At 44.7% G+C, this 12,007-nt stretch overlaps 1 protein-coding gene and 5 non-coding genes across 13 annotated transcripts in view; 1 reads left to right on the forward strand and 5 right to left on the reverse strand.

Moving 5' to 3' along the window:
* Window positions 1-12,007, forward strand: part of Dys (Dystrophin) — a 462,180-nt gene that overhangs the window by 91,821 nt on the left and 358,352 nt on the right. The window lies entirely within an intron of this gene.
* On the reverse strand, window positions 5,606-5,678 carry TRNAT-CGU (transfer RNA threonine (anticodon CGU)). The gene has a single exon. It is a non-coding gene; the product is annotated as a tRNA-Thr (tRNA).
* TRNAT-CGU (transfer RNA threonine (anticodon CGU)) lies at window positions 6,061-6,133 on the reverse strand. Its single transcript has one exon. It is a non-coding gene; the product is annotated as a tRNA-Thr (tRNA).
* Window positions 6,505-6,577, reverse strand: TRNAP-CGG (transfer RNA proline (anticodon CGG)). Its single transcript has one exon. It is a non-coding gene; the product is annotated as a tRNA-Pro (tRNA).
* Window positions 6,960-7,032, reverse strand: TRNAT-CGU (transfer RNA threonine (anticodon CGU)). Its single transcript has one exon. It is a non-coding gene; the product is annotated as a tRNA-Thr (tRNA).
* Window positions 7,415-7,487, reverse strand: TRNAT-CGU (transfer RNA threonine (anticodon CGU)). Its single transcript has one exon. It is a non-coding gene; the product is annotated as a tRNA-Thr (tRNA).

Raw genomic sequence — 12,007 nt, forward strand, 5'->3', positions numbered from 1 at the left:
ATAAAGTTCTGTAAATTACGGGGAATGAATGAATCATGCTTCCAGCCTTTTTGCTCAGTATGAATGCTTATAGGTTCTCAACCCATTCGGAAGCGTCTACACATAGCCAGGGCGACGCCAAAGCAGACTATAGCTAAATTTTCGGAGGAAACGTACTGTGACCGAGTGGAAACACTCAATTCTTGCTGTATACGTGAGAACCAGCCTTTCAGACAATGGGGGCATTAACCCTTCCCGGTGTTGTCATTAGCGTGCAAAATGACCGATGGTACACACACCGCACGTGCTTCGTACATGACCCGCCACCAGACAATATGCACCTCTGAGCAGGTCCTTCGTGTAATTTTTTCTGCCTCTATCACTGAAGGACGTATCCGGAAACGCGAGAGATTGGCACACCACGGCCACGCTTCAGGCGGCAACACTTGGTGGCCGTCCTTCGCGCGCTTTTGAAAGCGGCTGCAGTTTCGAAAATTGCCCAACTTGGCGGCGACGCCGGTGGCGTGTAGAGAGCGCGGGCTGGCGTTTACGTCCATCAAGCGGCGACCCGTCTGTCACACGCAACCTTACGGTGGCAGGCACGATGGCCGGTGTGTGTGTGTGTGTGTGTGTGTGTGTGTGTGTGTGTGTGTGTGTGTGTGTGTGTGTGTGTGTGTGCGTGTGTGTGTGCGTGTGTGTGTGTTGCGCCACCAGTGACGGCGTTTCACGCATGTGTGGCGGAAGAATGGAGGTCTCCCTGCAATCTAACACTGTGCCTACTCACACAAAACCGTGCAGTGTTGCAGAAGATTGACATGAAAGGTGTCGGTTCTTGACGTTCCTCAGGGCTGCCCACATCAGCGCCCCGTCGATTGTGCTTGGGAGTCGCGGACGACACTGCAAAGAAGTGGACGCGTGTATGCAAACGCCCCCTGTTTACAAAGAAAAACAAATGTTTATCTACGCTGCATTGCACGATATTTAGGGAGTAACCAGTTAATTTGGTCTGGCGAACTCTAATTAATTGATATGTGGGGTTTTAACTTCCCAAAACCGCTATATGACTATGAGAGACGTCGTAGTGTAGGGCTGCAGAAATTTTGACCACCTATAGGGGTCTTTAGCGTGCACCCAAATCTGAGTACACGGGTCTAGAACATTTTCCCCTCCATCGAAAATGCAGTCGATGCAGCCGGGATTCGATCACGTGACTTGTGGGTCAGCAGCCGAGTACCTTAGCCCCTAGACCGCCCCGGCGGGGCTCTGACGAACTCTAAAACACGGAAAATCTATGGCGGTAATCAATTTATTTAGTAGTTTCTAATACTACGGATAGCGCCTGAATGCGGCAGTATTGTATTTGTAGTATAGTGAAGTCCGCTTTCCTGTAGCGTTCGAAGATAGACACACCGTAGAAAATGTATCCAGATACTATCTTGAGTGTCCTGCGTTCATTGAAACTCTCAAAACATATGTTATTCTTGTTTTCTATTGCGAACCCACATCGATCACCTTAACAGATACCCTGTCGCTTCGACAACGCTGCACGTTTTTAACGAGATGGCGTGCAGGACCGCCAAGAACACGTGTGTGCACTGCACGACGCAACGGCGCATATACCGTTCCGGGATACACACGTATATACGGGCTCCGTGCTCAATTACAGATTGCCACGTAGTGCCGAGCTGTGCACGCGACCGTCCGTATCCAATGCACTGCCGGTGTTGCTGCTGCTGCTGCCCACGCTCGTATACGTATGCAATGCAATGACGATCAGCGCCCCAGATTTCTGTGGACACGTGCGTAGAGCAGCAGGTGCGTTGAATCCATTCGTGTCGTTCGACGATTGCCGCTGCACGTATATCGGTGGCGTCCGGCGTGCGCTGTGCGACGAGGCCAGTCGCATGTAGATGTCCAGGTGCCCGCGTTGAATTCTGGGATTCTGTTCTCGCTCCACCCTGGAATTGAGGATTGGTCGTTTGACTTGCGGAATGCAACGCATATTTGAAACGAATAATTATACGTTATTTAACGCGCTCTTCCGCGCTTTCACTGGCGGCTAGTTCGTGGACTCGTCTTATATCCATATTTGGGTGCACGTTCAAGAACCCCAGACGGTCGAAATTTCCGGAGCCCTCCACTACGGCGTCTCTCATAATAATGTGGGTTGTTTGGGACGTTAAACTCCACATATCGATCAATTTATCTTATATCTACATTCGGATATTGAATTAATCGACAGCACCATACTTCCGCTACTATAGGACGCCTCCATAGGCCAGAATGTCCGATCGCGATGAATGCCAGTCACTGGAGCACTGCGTGTGATTCCGTCAAGTCCTGAAAGCATGCCTCACAGACATTGATATGTTTCGCATATACCGATATCTACTCGTGGTCTTTACGGGTATTGCTCGCTTCTTAAGGACTTATCATTACTTTAAATTACGGATATAGGATTGCGCTCTGTGACATTGTACTAAGCGGTGAGTGTTAGTGTTACATAAGTGCAGCTCGCTCTCGCCGTTCGTGATTTTCAGTTCGGGATGTCTCATACGTGGGCCATTCGCATCCCACTGGAGCATGTCACGTCGCTGAACACGTGTTATGTGATCGGTGTATATTATCCACCTGTTGTCCAGCTTTTATTCCGCATAGCAGGTTCGTGTCATTGAGGATTATAGTAATGATGATAGATACCGCAAATTTGCCCTCTCGCCATTTCTTTCGTCTCCCTTGTTATATCGTCTTTTAGTTTTTCTACGCCTTTTTGGGGCGCAAGGTAGTCAACCGGTATTTACATTGGCATGGTTTAACCGCATGATGTATCTCTGGGTGGTTTACCTACCTATCTTTCCTCTGTTTGCTCTTCTCCTTCTTGTCCTCACCTTTCATGTCTGCGTACGTATACGTCCCATCCGTACACCAGGCTTGCTCTATTTAGTTCACTTCACGCTTAGTGGCGCTGGTGATGATTTCACTATTGGCGTAGTATAGCCCGAAAGACCTGGATGACAACCAATATTCGTGGGCGTCTATACATATAGCACGCTTCTCTACGTATCACTTAGCACCGAGTGGTATTGAAAACTACATATCACTTGTCATCGTACTCACAAACTAACCTCATCCCTAAGTAGGCTTTTTCTTATTTGTTCAGTGCCTCTAGTGCATTATACAAAGTATAACAGTAACCTCATCCCTATGTAGGCTTTTTTCTTATCTGTCCAGTGCCTCTAGTGCACTAGACAAAGTATGTCAGTGTTCACAAATCAATACTTCGTTATCTTTTACGTTGTCACAATTTTTATGCGCCCTGATAGCAGTTTGCCCCGCCGCGGTGGTCTAGTGGCTAAGGTACTCGGCTACTGACCCGCAGGTCGCGGGATCGAATCCTGGCTGTGGCGGCTGCATTTCCGATGGAGGCGGAAATGTTGTAGGCCCGTGTACTCGGATTTGGGTGCACGTTAAAGAACCCCAGGTGGTCAAAATTTCCGGAGCCCTCCACTACGGCGTCTCTCATAATCATATGGTGGTTTTGGGACGTTAAACCCCACAAATCAATCAATCAAAATCTGATAGCACACGTCTATAGCACACGTCTATAGCACACGTAATAGCAAACATGCGAATACAGATCTTTACCCATTCTCTCGAGTTCTCGAAGAAGGGGCATCTTTTTATATTGTTATCCTATTTTTGAAACTAACCTTCTGTGCCAAACAAAAAAGTTTAGGGGACCTTTAAGCGTCGCTTTCAAGAGTTGAACGCAGTAGCGACCGATATCCTGTCCACATAGTGCGTACTTCAACCACTTAGTGCACACTTTTTTGTGTGTTTGATGTTACTGGAGAAGTTGAAATTGAGGATTACTGCAATGTAATCAATAAAGCTGAAAGTGACTTGTGTCAGTGAATATTTCGCATATGGCCGCATTTAAAGTAATGTGTAGCACGCTTTGAACCATGACCAATTATTCGACTGAAATATTTTTTCGAACTCGCTGCGTACCCACAACGCGGCCTTAACAGAATAGGTGCAGTATAATACTTGCTGATTTTAGTGGGTAGCCGGCTTTAAACCATGAAGTCATAATCACTCGTTCTGACAACTGATGGCAATGTACGCTTTTACCACGCAATACTACTGTAGTATTACGTGTTGTATTGTACAACCTGTATACAGGACACGTGTGCTTGTAAAGCATGAACATTACTTTCACTAAATTTACAAGCAGTGGAAGTTATTTTTTCTTTATTTCCAAGCCGATGCGTGGCTGTGTGGCACAGGACACCTGCTTGGCACGCATACTACCCGAGGTCGATCCTGACTCGAGTCTGGAATATTTTATTTTACTTGCATCTTTGTCAATTTTTCGGTCACGCACAAGATGATGATTTTTCGCTCCCAAACAACGGCCCCGAAGCCGATGCAGACAACGGAATTTCCGCGAAACGAACTCTAATGTGGGTGGCTAAATCTGTTTCCTTGTTTTTTCCGTTCGGGTGTTTCGCTGACTGCACATGGCGTTGCGCGTCTGATCACGAGGCCGCGGTGTTAGAGACGGAACGTAATACAGATCGTGGAGTGCGCTTTGATTGCCGGTTAAAGCATATCCCACCTGGTGAAAATTAACCAGGACCATTTGTATACCTCAGAGTTCCCTCATAACCCAGCATGCAGTGCCAGCAAGTTATATTCCACGCTTCAGTTTGTTATATATTCATTTTACTGTTAATATAAAAAAAGATGCTGTAATGGAAGAGCGAAATTTAAGGCAACCTATAGTGGCACCAAGCCAGAAGAAAGAGCGGAGCTGGGCATCCTTTGTTTCTCTTCAGTTTCCTCTTTCTTTCCTCTTTTCTTGTTTCCTTGTTGTTGTTTTTTTTTCAGTTTTCTGTGCCTTCTTTTTCCCTACATGTTTCGACTTTTTGTTACTATATTTTTTTCTTTCTCGTTATTTCGTTGCTGGCTACCTCTCTTTCAGTTCTTATACATAGTTTGCGTTATCGTCTTTCCCTAGCCATAGAGTAAAATCCGCACCTAATACCACCAACAAGGCGCTCGAAGAACAATAAGTTTTTGGCGCGAGCACGCGCTCATGCAATCTGCTTCACTTGGCTATATGCTACATGAGGTTTTGCCTGCGTTACACCGAACGACGACGACAGCATACAACAGCATAAGACAGCCCGTCCCACTGACGTGCTCCGCACTTAAAATCGTAAACTGCAACGGTACGCGAAGCGCTGTCCTTGTGGCAGACAAATGTGCCCCAGAAGCACTGCCACGCGTTTTCCGACTGCAAGAGGCCACAGCCCTGAGAAGCTCGCTTTCAAGATTCACCACGAGAGGACCAATGAGAACGCGTAAAAAAAACAAAACAAAACAAAACGCTCGGTCGCTCTGCATTAAGCGAACATATATATATATATATATATATATATATATATATATATATATATATATAAGGGAAAGAAGTGTATACCTAAGGGCTCGTTTTTCCGTGTTTTAACACAATATTAATGAGATATAACAGACAGTAATGCCAAGGAATGTACAGGGGAAGTTATTAGAACCAATGGAATGTAAATAAGAAGAAAGAAAAGTGGATGAAAAAATTACCAACTGTGAGCAGGAATCGAACCTACGACCTTCGAATTACGCGTTCGATGCTCTAACCACTGAGCTATCACAGCGGCCCTCCCTCCATCCACTTTTTTGGGTTTATCTGTGAATTTAGAAGTAGGAGTGACAGTCAGCGCCATCTACAAGCCAAATGGCGAGTGTGAAAACACTCTTATGCGCATGTTTGGCGTCACGTAGCACGTGAACTTATTATGAGCGGGCAGCTGATTAATTGTCCCTCTTATACAACCTAAACACACCAAGTCTGCCAGTACGAGACCCTCGTTCAATGAAATAAGGGAAAGAAGTGTATACCTAAGGGCTCGTTTTTCCGTGTTTTAACACAATATTAATGAGATATAACAGACAGTAATGCCAAAGAATGTACAGGGGAAGTTATTAGAACCAATGGAATGTAAATAAGAAGAAAGAAAAGTGGATGAAAAAATTACCAACTGTGAGCAGGAATCGAACCTACGACCTTCGAATTACGCGTTCGATGCTCTAACCACTGAGCTATCACAGCGGCCCTCCCTCCATCCACTATCTGTGAATTTAGAAGTAGGAGTGACAGTCAGCGCCATCTACAAGCCAAATGGCGAGTGTGAAAACACTCTTATGCGCATGTTTGGCGTCACGTAGCACGTGAACTTATTATGAGCGGGCAGCTGATTAATTGTCCCTCTTATACAACCTAAACACACCAAGTCTGCCAGTACGAGACCCTCGTTCAATGAAATAAGGGAAAGAAGTGTATACCTAAGGGCTCGTTTTTCCGTGTTTTAACACAATATTAATGAGATATAACAGACAGTAATGCCAAGGAATGTACAGGGGAAGTTATTAGAACCAATGGAATGTAAATAAGAAGAAAGAAAAGTGGATGAAAAAATTACCAACTGTGAGCAGGAATCGAACCTACGACCTTCGAATTCCGCGTTCGATGCTCTAACCACTGAGCTATCACAGCGGCCCTCCCTCCATCCACTTTTTTGGGTTTATCTGTGAATTTAGAAGTAGGAGTGACAGTCAGCGCCATCTACAAGCCAAATGGCGAGTGTGAAAACACTCTTATGCGCATGTTTGGCGTCACGTAGCACGTGAACTTATTATGAGCGGGCAGCTGATTAATTGTCCCTCTTATACAACCTAAACACACCAAGTCTGCCAGTACGAGACCCTCGTTCAATGAAATAAGGGAAAGAAGTGTATACCTAAGGGCTCGTTTTTCCGTGTTTTAACACAATATTAATGAGATGTAACAGACAGTAATGCCAAGGAATGTACAGGGGAAGTTATTAGAACCAATGGAATGTAAATAAGAAGAAAGAAAAGTGGATGAAAAAATTACCAACTGTGAGCAGGAATCGAACCTACGACCTTCGAATTACGCGTTCGATGCTCTAACCACTGAGCTATCACAGCGGCCCTCCCTCCATCCACTTTTTTGGGTTTATCTGTGAATTTAGAAGTAGGAGTGACAGTCAGCGCCATCTACAAGCCAAATGGCGAGTGTGAAAACACTCTTATGCGCATGTTTGGCGTCACGTAGCACGTGAACTTATTATGAGCGGGCAGCTGATTAATTGTCCCTCTTATACAGCCTAAACACACCAAGTCTGCCAGTACGAGACCCTCGTTCAATGAAATAAGGGAAAGAAGTGTATACCTAAGGGCTCGTTTTTCCGTGTTTTAACACAATATTAATGAGATGTAACAGACAGTAATGCCAAGGAATGTACAGGGGAAGTTATTAGAACCAATGGAATGTAAATAAGAAGAAAGAAAAGTGGATGAAAAAATTACCAACTGTGAGCAGGAATCGAACCTACGACCTTCGAATTACGCGTTCGATGCTCTAACCACTGAGCTATCACAGCGGCCCTCCCTCCATCCACTTTTTTGGGTTTATCTGTGAATTTAGAAGTAGAAGTGACAGTCAGCGCCATCTACAAGCCAAATGGCGAGTGTGAAAACACTCTTATACGCATGTTTGGCGTCACGTAGCACGTGAACTTATTATGAGCGGGCAGCTGATTAATTGTCCCTCTTATACAACCTAAACACACCAAGTCTGCCAGTACGAGACCCTCGTTCAATGAAATAAGGGAAAGAAGTGTATACCTAAGGGCTCGTTTTTCCGTGTTTTAACACAATATTAATGAGATATAACAGACAGTAATGCCAAGGAATGTACAGGGGAAGTTATTAGAACCAATGGAATGTAAATAAGAAGAAAGAAAAGTGGATGAAAAAATTACCAACTGTGAGCAGGAATATATATATATATATATATATATATATATATATATATATATATATATATATATACATATATATATATATATATATATATATAAAGGAACGCCATTCTTTTTTCTTTCTTCCGGAGTCGTGCCCTCAAAGAAGTTGAGTGCGGGAAGAAGAGGGTTGGTTTAATGAGAGACGGATGGGGCGGCGTTTACTAATGGAAGGGCTCGCTGCGTCGAATGAAGACGAATGCGAAAGAAGCCGCAGGCAAAGTGCAAAGAGTTTTAGACGAAAATAAAAGAAAATGCAAAGGGGACGAAAATAGAGAAAAAGTAAGGTTCCCAAGATTACGGAAGAAATTCCTGAAATGGGCGTCTTCTCGCCAGACATTCCCCGAGGTGGCTTATTGCAGTATACTAGTTTCTCGCCTGGCTTCCCCTCGTTATGACCGTAACGATGAGAATTTGACAGGCTGTCTGTTTTGAAGCAGGAAGTATGGCGCGCTAAAGTAATCGCGTTCGTACTAATTGCAGACTATTGCGATACAATGGTCGTTATTCGCCGTTATGTATATACAGTGCGGATACTGTATAGGGTAACTATATAACTACTCCGTACTCCATTTTCTGAATGCGCGAGCGCCTATACCGTCGGGAATGCTAAAAAGGACCATCAGAAATGTATTAAACTGCTCCGTTCTTTGTTTTGTTTTGTTTCCCTGGGATGATGGCTCATACCCACTCAGGGGTATTGGCCAAGAAAGTGTAGTGCAGTCTTTCTGTGATCATTTTAACTATGTGTAATTAATTGGTATTATGATAAGACTAATGTAAAGAAACATAAAAAGAGCAAACGAAAAAATTCAAGTTGAGCAATTTTGAGATTTGAGGTGTTGTGATTACCATGCACTCAGCTGCGTTTACTTCACTCTGCCCTGGGGAGTAATAAATAATTTTTTTGATTGAAGATCACAAAGGTATACGCTTGGTTGCCTGAATATAATCGCAAACGGCATTGAAAGCATCCCTGTGGCAATGTCCCAAAACTGAGGCACCAAAGCTTAGTGCCGTTTCCGCCGTCAATCTAACGCCTATTTTCAGAAATGGCATAACTAGTAACTTTTTTCTAAGTATATCGTTGCGGTGACAGTACAAAAAATAATGATCTAGTGATTCCATTTCTCCGCGTTCTCCGTTCTTGTCGGCATTTCTTCTTTTTTTTTTTGCCCCACGTTTCTATTTCATTTTTCTGGAGTTACGCTGGCTCCAATACCATTATCTTAAAAGGAGTTTCTCCGGCAAAAAGTACGATTTTATTAGTCGAGAAAATTGTTGTTTTCGGAGATGATAGAAATGAAGATATGGTCTGAGATGTGCGGTGCCCCGGAAGATGGAATATATGCATGTTTAATTATTTCGTAGACAAAAGAAGACCTAAAAAAAGGTCACCATCAAAATTGTATTTGAAATCGGTAGTTTTCTTCTGTCTGGCAATCATTGCCGTCATATATGGTGGTACAAGGTGGAGCTTACAGAAGTTGTGGATGACACAATCGCCATTGTTTTTCATTCGTGTTTTCATGATGATGATGATAATGATAATGATGATGATGATGATAATGCATCTATTGGGCAAGTAAGTATTCGAAAACTGGTAACTATTTTTCAGAGTGTATGTGTAATGATACAGAAATATGCGGAAGGGTATAAAATCCTTACATTGCAACAGTCGAGCATTTACGATCGAAAAACTTGAATTCTTACACCTGGACTTGTATCGCTCTTGAATGTGTGCGTTAGAATATTCTATTGTAAACTCCTGCAAATGAACTGTTCTGCTATAAAAATTTGTTTCTTGATTGCAGCTTCCTAAATGTGTTTGCTTTACATGTTCACTATTTTCTGAGTAACCCCCCCCCCTTTTTTTTTCGCGGCAAAACTTACTGAAATTGAGTAGCTAAGATGATACAAACTTCCGTCATTCCATTGTGAACAAGGGATCCGTACGGGTCCCGAAACGTCATTGTTTTGTTTTACATTGGTCAGTGACCTGTTTTATTCAACAATGCCTTTACCTGACCAGACGGCATTCCGTCGAACTCTCGACTACAAACTTCAAACTGCCCACTACAATCCAGCTTCAATAGCACAAAACAGACGTACTATAAATATGTGTACGCGATCTTTAAAGCTGGTGATATATACGTGCCCTCCACGAATGTCAAGGGCTGCATAAAATACTGAGGAGGGGCGAAGACTTTAGGGTAGGGTGTTTCAGCTCCACTATAGCGTCAAACCTAGGGAGGGTCAGAGAAGGCAGTGTTTTAAGAGAGAGATTTCCCTGATGAGTGGCGTCAAGCCTGGAATCGTAGGGTCTCCAACGTCATCGGCCGTTTGTTGGGCTAACTGTATAACCATGCTTACTGGACCGGTGGCGAGTCATCGAGATTTACCCGCTGTGGTGCGTGTACGCGTTTTCGTGGTGAACCGTGACTACGCGGCAGACCGTGACGACATTAGACGCCGACAAGCCTCTATACTTTATAAGATGCTTCGCACCCATTAACGGACTGCGTGCTTTTCAGGCATCGCTCGTTCGTGCAAGATGCCCAAATCTGCACGAACGCTCTTTAATATGTGATCGACAGGCTCGACCGAGGGCTGGTCGCGTTCGGCAACGTCTTATCTCGTACCGTCGACGCCTCTTCGGCGAGCGCAGCATATTTTAGTAACCGTGGCGTACGGGTGGAGCGAGTCGCGCGAAGCTGGGCGTGAAGGATGATGGCGGCAGCCTGTCGTGCGCGTTGCGCTGCGCCACGCAAGTCGAGGAAGAAACAAAAGGAAAGAAAAGAGCAGAACATCGTAAGAGAGAAGTGGAAAAAAAAAAAACGCGTAGCAGGGGTCCTCTCTCCACATCCGGGGTGCCCTTCAACGTGTGTAGCTGCAAGCATGGGAGGCGCCCGCGAAAGAGCGTCCAAGCGTCAAAGCCCGCGACAAACGCCGGGATTTATGACGACGCTGGACTGGGAAGCGAAGCTACTGAAGTCTGGGAACGAGCTGCGACGCCAAGCATATGCGTTCATGGAATGAAGTGCGGTAGTGGGAAAAAGCGTTGCCCCGCCGCAGTGGTCTAGTGGCTAAGGTACTCGGCTGCTGACCCGCAGGGCGCGGGTTCGAATCCCGGCTGCGGCGGCTGCATTTCCGATGGAGGCGGAAATGTTGTAGGCCCGTGTACTCAGATTTGGGCGCACGTTAAAGAACCCCAGGTGGTCTAAATTTCCGGAGCCCTCCACTACGGCGTCTCTCATAATCATATAGTGGTTTTGGGACGTTAAACCCCACATATCTATCTATCAAAAAGCGTTCACTTTGAGGAAGTCGCACCAACCTTCTTGTACTTTCTCGGTGTACTGTACACACATTACAAATACGGCCACGTCAAAAGGCACGCGCACTCACATCTTGAAGGTAATCGACGCTGAGGCTTTGCTCTGCTTTGTCGGGAATGGTATTGTAGCAGCGAACTACCCTGTGATCGCTGCGGCAAAATTGTAGTAGCATAATATAATGACAACATTCGTATATAAATTCGTGCTGCAAAGGGACGAGTGGCATTTGTTTTTTCCATTTTTATAAACCCTATTTCATCATGCGGGTTTCTGAAGAATATAGCATGCCATGTTTTCACGTCCCTCTGTTTCGTACTGTATGTGCTTTGCCATCGTTCTGCGGTCCGCTAACCTATTGACCAGCTTTATTAGTACAGCCAAGACCTCCTATATTCTGATAGAAGGTGTTGGTACAGCAAGTATGCGGATACAAGCTTGTTGAATATTCTGCCAAGACAGACAGAAACCGCCGCAGGCACTGGCCCCGGGTTCGAATGCCGGATTCTGACTAAACTTTTGCCCATGCAGTGCAAACTTTTCTTTCTCGATTTCCTTTGTATATATTCGTGCTACGAGTGGGTAGATTATGACATTTCCTTTCAACTATCAACGTTTTGTCCCCGGAATCTGCTTCTTATAATCACCACCACTCGTAAACACTTCACGATTATTGGTATATCTCAAATACGCATCTTGTTCTATCAAAAGGACGATGCGATGGCACTTAATTGCATAAGATAAAATCCATAATGTGACCTACAT

Source organism: Rhipicephalus microplus, chromosome 5 (assembly GCF_043290135.1).
Source record: "Rhipicephalus microplus isolate Deutch F79 chromosome 5, USDA_Rmic, whole genome shotgun sequence".
In the NCBI taxonomy this organism is placed as follows: domain Eukaryota; kingdom Metazoa; phylum Arthropoda; class Arachnida; order Ixodida; family Ixodidae; genus Rhipicephalus; species Rhipicephalus microplus.